Below are 8,503 nucleotides of genomic sequence, written 5' to 3'. Positions count from 1 at the left end.
GAACAACTTGGTGTTTGTAGCTTTGAATCAAGAGGGTATTGAACGTTGATTCACCTTGATTCAAAGCATTAATGGCAACCATCACTTTTCCATCGTCGACTCAATCACTCCTACTAACAGTATTATAAAAATATAGAGAGCAAATTAAAATATAAGAATTAAAATTTAATTATAAATATATTAAAAGGATTAAAATTGAAAATTACTCATTGTTAAAATGCCAAAAAAAATAAAAATATTTGAAAACTTTTAATAAGTGTTTTTCAAAAAGAAATTGAAATATTTGAGAGAGAAAAAATGACGTTAAATAAAATGGTTTCGGGTTTATGAATGAAAATGGGTTATTTTTTTAATTATGAAAAATATGATGGGTTTAACATTATTAATGATTTGTTCTAATGTTTTGGGATGACAACAAAATAATCATCCAATTTTGTGATTAAAATAAGAAAATAATATGAATGAAATCGAATCCAACTTTCGTTTAGAGCATAATATGTTATTATCACATCTTTATGTTTCTCCACGTGGTTGCTTTTTCCTTTATTAAACCAAAATAGGTAGGAAAAAATTGTGGCCAACAATACTCAACTATTAATATTATTATTATAACAATTAAAACTTAAGAAATTAAAAGGTTTATAAATTATTTAACATTGTGTAAAAAAATATTAAATACTTTATTTTTATATATATTTTTTATGAATAATAAATCAATGATGTCAGACATGTTAATCAATTTCATTGAAAGTTACATGCATGAACACTTCCATACTTCATAGAAGGAATCTACATTTTTATAACAAAGTATACGACAACCGTATTACATAAATGAATAAATAACGATTTTCTTGATATTTGTATTAAATTATCCATAATCTTTTCCTAATCTATAAATAGTAAGATAATGCGTTTCAAGATATTTGAATTCACGTCCTTTTGTATTGATAACAATATTTATAATTGACCTAACTCAATTAGCAAAAAAATATATATATATTTGAAATAAATTTAAAAAAAGAAGAAGGTTTTTTTATGGAAAAAACAATGCAATTAGTAGACTATATATGTCTAAATGAAAGGGACAAGCAATAATTTTCAAACCAAGGTTTTTGTATTTATACGCCGACAATCGACATACGCTTTTCAAGGGAAAAAATACATGTGTAGGTCATTTGATGTCTTAAAGCTCAGATCCAAACTTATGTAATATCACAGTAGAATTCGTGATAACTGTGGGCGAAGGAATAAAATCGTATAATTTTTTATATTTTCAAATAATAAAATCTATAAAACTTGTTTTTAAACAATTACTTAAATACTAAATAATTTAGAAAATGTGAGATGGAATGTGCTTAAATGTAAATTTTTATATTTTTTTAATTTCTAAAATTTTCTAATTCTTTCGGGTTTTTTTAGTATATTAACAATATTTTATAATTTTTCTATTTTTTTAATTTATATAATTTCTATGTTTTTTCATTTTTTTCACAATACATTAATACTATTTTATACTACTTAACTTTTTTAAAAAATTAAATAAAATATATTTTTCTATAATTTTTATAATTTTCTAATTTTATTATAATATTTTAATAATTATTACGTTTAATTAATTAAAAATTTAATTAAACTCTCAAAAATAATTTAAAAAATTAATTAAACTCTTCCCATCAAATATCACATCAGCCACCATATTATATTCATAACAACTGTCATTTTAACTATTACATTATCACTTAATGATCCATCAAAAGTTACGAAAAAAATTATATTTTAGTTCTCAACTAATTACTACTTTTCAATTAAAAAAATTAATTTATTGTAATTTTTATTAAGAATTTAATTACTTTTTGAGAATTTTTTTTAACATCTAAGCTTTATTAATAATTGGATGACGTGTATATGATTTCAGTTTAAGCCAATGGTCTCACCTTTTAAAAAAAGTTATTTTTCTCTTAAAATTACAGTTGAAGCAATAAGGTTATTATTTATTAACATTAATGATTACAGTTTAAGGTTTGGCAGTTCATTCTCTTGCCTAAGTTAACCCCACTTTACCATTTCATAGAAGTGGTGTTATAAAATATTAACAAAACATCCACATTTATTATTTATATATTTATCGGTGACTTAAAATTAAACAAATGCTTCTATAAAATTATAAATCTAGATTGATGAAGTAGTAAAATTCCATTAAAGTTTGTACTATTAAATTTTTAATTTAGTTTTTTTATGTGTAAGGGATAATAACAAATTTAATCTCAATTTTTATATTTTTCCTCAATTTGATCCCTACTCTTTTATTTGTAGTAAATTAGTTCTCAATCATTCATTACTAACATGATACTATTTTGTCTACTATATCATATTAGTAAATAATTTAAATTTTTTAAATAATAAAAAAATCATAATATTTGAATAAAGACTAAATTGATAAAAAAAAATATAAATGTTAATAAAGAGGGATCAAATATTTATGAAATTCGAATTTTCAATATACTCAATGTCATCCTTCGATAGCAAGTAGTAGAATAAACCCCCATAGTTTTTTCTGTTAATCTTTTGATTAGAATCAATCAAGCACCAAGCAATGGATAAAAAGTAGGTGAAACGGGGGCCCACACTCAACAAATCTTGGTGGAAAAACTGGCTATTATTATTATTAGGCGGATGACCACTTTATAGCATGCTAGGTATATGTAAAAATGGCCCAATCAAATGGCGAACAATAATTGCGAAAATTGAAAAACATTCATTTACCTCTATGACCTATTTTAAGCCTCTCAAACAAATTCCCCCATTGCATGTGATGTGCTCGTATAAAAAACTGGGTGCTTAGGGAAATGTCAGAAAGTTATTTCATTACTCTATCCCAATAAATTTTGCATGTGAGGATGTGGATCTCTGGGTTCCTTTTTATCCCTTTTAAGCCCACTTACACTAAAAATTTAAATTTACATGTCACGCCCCGACCTATGGGTTAAATTTCAAATTAAAATTGCGAACTGTTGAATTTATTTTAATTTTTTATTTGAGCGTGCAATTGGGCTTCTGTTTGGGCTTAATCTGTCTAAATGATGAAAACCTGGCGCATTTTTTAGTGTACAAAACCTTAGTGTGCCGAAACTCTAGGTATTTCTTCCTCCTTGCCGAATCACACCTTGCTTGTTCGGATTCTATTGACGTGTAGGTCTGTCGACAATTGTACCGTTTCCAATTGCTGTAGACTGGTAAGCAAGATCCCTTAGATTGGTTAGGCTCTGTTTTCGAATGCGCAACTAAGTTGCGTTTTACTTCTTCCCGTTTTGCTTAATTGGTCTCTTTCGGATCTTGCCGAAGACTTATGTTGCCGATTCTAATGTTATGTATTTGCGCGTGCTTGCCGTTTGAAGAACCAAATCTAGGTGAACTGGATCGAAATTAAACTAAAAGAGTGTGCCGAAATAGTGAAAGTGTCGCACGGGCGTGTGGAGTGAAGTTGTGTGTTCTAACTGTGTTATGCCGTGTGGGGGTGGGGGGCTTAGGTCAAATGTGTGGGTGCTTAGAGCATGTTTAGTTGCTTTTTATTATTATTATGATTACTAAACAACCTTGATTCATGATTCTGAATGCACTAGAAACATCATATCTGAAAGGGGTACATCCTTTGTTAAGTTGTTGAAAAACTGTGAGCATTGTTTGGTTGAAAACTCAATTGTGTGACGTAAGTATGGTCGTACTATGCTGCCATTTTTATGAAATGATGTTGTTGAGTATGTATGATGATGTTTCAGTGATATTTCTGCTCATACAATTGATGCATGCCTACTGTTACTGCTTACACAAATAATTGTTACTATTCGCATGATAGTCGCATAATTAATACTGCTACTGTCACTGTTTCATGTCACTGATAGTATGTCATACTGTTGCATAGGGGTTGGGTCGTTGAAGGAGGATGTTCAGGCTTTAAAAGTTAGATTGGTTCACCAATCAAATTTACTGATTTACTGATATACTGGCGGCTCATTCGCAAAAATTTTGGTGTGTAGAGCTGGATGAGTTTTGAAGAACTCTTACCCTGGTGCGCAGAGATGGATTGGGTGATGGACTGCACTGTCATTCATGAGTTTGACATTGGATACTGTGAATTTTGTAGATATCATGATTTTGATTTGTACTTTGCATTGCATGTTTGTATGCTATTATTCATTTCTTTATATGTTAAGACCACATTGAGCTTCATAGCTCACCTTTTAATTTTTTCATCCTTTCAGATAATTCGTCAGGTTAGGACTTGGACTCGGTATTCGAAGAACCATTGTTGGATTTTATTGAAAATAAAATAAAAACGTATTTGTTTTACTTATTTCATAAACTCTATTCGATTTTGTTTTGTTTATACAGGCTGTGACATGAACTCGGTTAATCGTTTGATTTTGGAATTTATAGTACACTTTAATTCAAAAAAACCGAATAAGATTAATTATATAATTTTGGGCATGAAAAATTAATATCTTTTTTATTTATTTAACGAATAAAACTTTGGGCATCAATTTTCAATAATAAAATACGAGGTAGAGAAAATTTTTCTATTTAAACCTAAAATAAATCATGTTTATAAATGGCAAACCAACTCCGAACAAAAAAGATAACGATTTTGGTAAATTTTGATAGAAGCATATTCTGGTTGTTGAAAGATAGACAAATTGATTGAAGTAAAAATGGGTTCCTTAACTCTTATTGAAATTGAATGTTTTACTGAGTCATTTTAGTGGTTACTGTAACTTTTATAACTCGACCATAAAGTCTGGATCTGGGAGGTTACATTACAAATATTTATCGGTGAAGTGATAATTATGATTTTAATGTTTTTGGTAAAGATGTTAAATGAGAGGTGCTTTAATGGTGGGGAGCAAGCAACCAATACAGGGATAACGTGGAAATACTGGGGGATTCATGAATACTTATGCATGGGGCACCATAAGATTCAAAGTAACCCCTTCTCAACCATTTTTTCTGTATTTAGTACTTATTTATTTGCTACTCAAAAGAAATAACAAAACAAAAGTTGAACTGATTGGATCTTAATCCTGGATCTTGTGATGTAGTAATAAATTTTGGTGGATAAATGGGAGTATCTTGTTCAATTCCTTAGGGCCCAAGCTTTTAGTTATGGTTGAGATTAAGGACAATTGATGATGGCATAAAAGCTAAAGCACTTGCCGTAAGTGCATGAAGATGAGATATGGAAGAGAAGATAGTGGAGATTGGAAAGCAAATTTAGGTTATGTGAAAGAGAAATATTGGCTGTCGGATACCATAGGTCTTAGACCCCAAAAAGAAGAAACTGCAAATTTTCTAACAAGATTAGAGAATTGCTATAAGCATTCAATTTTCCATTAATAACAAAATAAGGATACCTAAAATGCAAGATTAATTTCTAAAATCTAGTTTGAAAGAATTTTTTTTTTTTTAAATGATGCCAAGCAGTGACCTATTACGTAGTCTAACGACAGTGAAGCATAACCACCTGTTTTTTTCTTGATTAATTTTAAAATGGAAAAAGATAAATGGGGTGAGAGAGGCTCGAACTCTCGACCTCAGGATAACTCAGAAGCTATGAGACCTACGCGCTAGCCAACTGCGCCACCACCCCTTGATGTCCAAGCTTTACTATAATATTTTATAACTCTTTATGAAGGAGGACCGTATCAAAAAAATTAGAAAATTACCTGAATCGTGTTGTTTTATTGCATATATGTGACACCCACGAGAGCACAAGAGAAGAAACTAAAAGGCATATTTTTTAAAATTAATAGTAATTTTTAAAAATGAATGACAATTTTCTTGTAGAAGTGGCTTTTTTCTGAATCATTTGAATTATTTTATTTAAATATATTATATAAAAAATTTAAAAGATAAAATACACTTAAAATACTATCCATAGCTCATCTTCAATCCATAAATAAGACGATAATATGTTTCAACACACTCGAATCCACATTCTCCTGTGTTAAATATGACTCCTATTTTCAGTCAAATTTGAAAAATAGTCTTTCAGTTAAACTCTATTTACTTGTTTCAATCAAACACTGATTAGTTTAGATTATTTTATTATTGTTTGATCTATGAATTTAGCCTATAAATAGGCTCTTTTACAACCTTAGAAAATACACCCATTAGAGATTAGAACTCATAACATATTTAGAGAATTTTGTGTTTACGTTTTGTGGGTTCTTTGTTTTCGGGTTTTCGGGGTTTAGTTTTTATCTCCATCTTTTGTACTCTTCGTTCTTTTGCCATTATAGTAAAATTATCTTTGCCCGTGATTTTTCATCCTCTTTGGAGGGGTTTTTCCACGTTAAATTTGTGTGTTCAATTTCTCAATTTATTCTGCTATTTTCTTGTTCGTTACTTAATCGGGTTAAAATCCTAACAAGTGGTATCAGAGCTAATTCAATTTTCATAGATCAGCCCGTTCAGAGATGGCAACAACAAGGTTTAAAATTGAGAAGTTCGATGGTGAGACAAATTTTAATCTGTGGCAAGTTCGGATGATGGCAATTCTAGTTCAATCAGGCTTGAAAAAGGTTGTTATGGAGAAAAAGCCTGAGAATCTAAATAAAACAGAATAGGAAGAGCTTGATGAAAAGGCTTTATCTGCAATCCAGTTGTGCCTCACGAATACGGTATTGCAGGAGGTATTGATGGAGAAGATCTCATCTGCCTTGTGGAAAATGTTAGAAACTCTTTATGCTACTAAGTCTCTAGCTAACCGTTTAGTGTTGAAACAACGTCTATTTACGTTTCGCATGAACGAAGGTGAGCTTCTTAGAGATCGCATTAGTCAATTCATTACTCTTTTAAATGATTTAAAGAATGTTGAGGTTCATATTGACGATGAAGATCAAGCTATGCTATTATTGTGCTCTTTACCCCCTTCATACAAGTCTTTCAGGGAGACCTTGATTTATGGCAGAGACAAACTCTCGTTCGAAGATGTGAAGGGTCATTTGTTGAGTATAGACAAACTCGACAATGAGCTTCATTTGGATAGTAAGACAGATAGGCAAGCTTCCGTTTTGGTAGCATCAAAGAAACGATATAAAAGGTGTCGCTATTGTAAAAAGTTAGGTCACGTCAAAGCAGATTGTTATAAACTGCGAAATAAAAGAGCTGCTGAGAGTAACGAGGAAGATGTAGCTGGTGCTAATTTGGCCGATGAAAATGGGGATGATTTCTTGTTAGTGTCAACAAGTGATAACATCAAGCTCACGTCCGAGTGGATCCTAGATTCAGGATGTTCTTTCCACATGTGTCCTAATAGAGAATGGCTCTCCACATCCAGTTCGATTGAAGGTGGAGTTGTGCGCATGGGAAACGATTCATCTAGTAAGGTAATTGGTATTAGTACTGTTAAAATTAAGATGCACGATGGGATGATTAGGACACTCTCAGATGTCAGATATGTACCTGATTTACGAAAGAATCTCATCTCCTTAAGTATTTTAGACTTGAAAGGATGCAAAATCAACATCGAGTCGAGCGGTATTAAAGTATCTCGTGGAGCTCTCGTTTTGTTAAAAGGCAAAAGAACCGGCAGTCTTTATATTCTGGAAGGTTATACAGTGACCGGTGAAATCGGACATCCCTCGTCCGTTACAGAGTTGAAGTCAACTTGTTTGGAGCGGAGGCAACTTGGTCTTAGGAGGGAAAAAGGTATGACTGTTTCGTTGAAGAGAGGTTCTCTTTTAGATACAGGTTTTGAAAAGTTAGAGCACTGTGTTCATGAAAATCAGACCCGGGTTAGTTTTGATTTGGCAATGTTCAAGTCGAAGGCTAGAAGTCTTCCAGTTTCTAAGCACAAATTCAACTCAGTTAATTCCCTGCATAGTTCAAGATAGGCTCGTGGCGGGCTTTGGCAAAGATGGCGTTGTGGAAATATGAGTCAAGGTGGAGATTTGTTAAATATGACTCATATTTTCAGTCAAATTTGAAAAATAGTCTTTCAGTTAAACTATATTTACTTGTTTCAATCAAACACTGATTAGTTTAGATTATTTTATTATTATTTGATCTATGAATTTAGCCTATAAATAGGCTCTTTTACAACCTTAGAAAATACACCCATTAAAGATTAGAACTCATAACACATTTAGATAATTTTGTGTTTACGTTTTGTGGGTTCTTTGTTTTCAGGTTTTCGGGGTTTAATTTTTATCTCCATTCTTTTGTACTCTTCGTTCTTTTGCCATTATAGTAAAATTATCTTTGCCCGTGGTTTTTGATCCTCTTTGGAGGGGTTTTTCCACGTTAAATTTGTGTGTTCAATTTCTCAATTTATTTTGCTATTTTCTTGTTCGTTACTTAATCGGATTAAAATCCTAACATCCTGCATTGACAATATTATCTATAGCAATGGAATTAAAACTCAATTAACCTAAAAAATAGTTTTACAAAACTTTTTGATTTAGCACACGTTTAAAAATTGATTTTATAGTTATTTTACATCTTTACT

General features: G+C 30.8%; 1 non-coding gene across 1 annotated transcript; it reads right to left on the bottom strand.

Moving 5' to 3' along the window:
• Positions 1–5,556: 5,556 nt before the first annotated feature.
• TRNAM-CAU (transfer RNA methionine (anticodon CAU)) lies at positions 5,557–5,641 on the bottom strand. Its single transcript is given in 2 exon segments — positions 5,557–5,592; positions 5,604–5,641. It is a non-coding gene; the product is annotated as a tRNA-Met (tRNA).
• Between the last annotated feature and the right edge of the window lie 2,862 nt (positions 5,642–8,503).

This window comes from Gossypium hirsutum, chromosome A05, assembly GCF_007990345.1.
Source record: "Gossypium hirsutum isolate 1008001.06 chromosome A05, Gossypium_hirsutum_v2.1, whole genome shotgun sequence".
NCBI lineage: Eukaryota > Viridiplantae > Streptophyta > Magnoliopsida > Malvales > Malvaceae > Gossypium > Gossypium hirsutum.
Note: the sequence above shows the minus strand (reverse complement) of the source record. Positions and strands in the feature narration are given on the sequence as shown.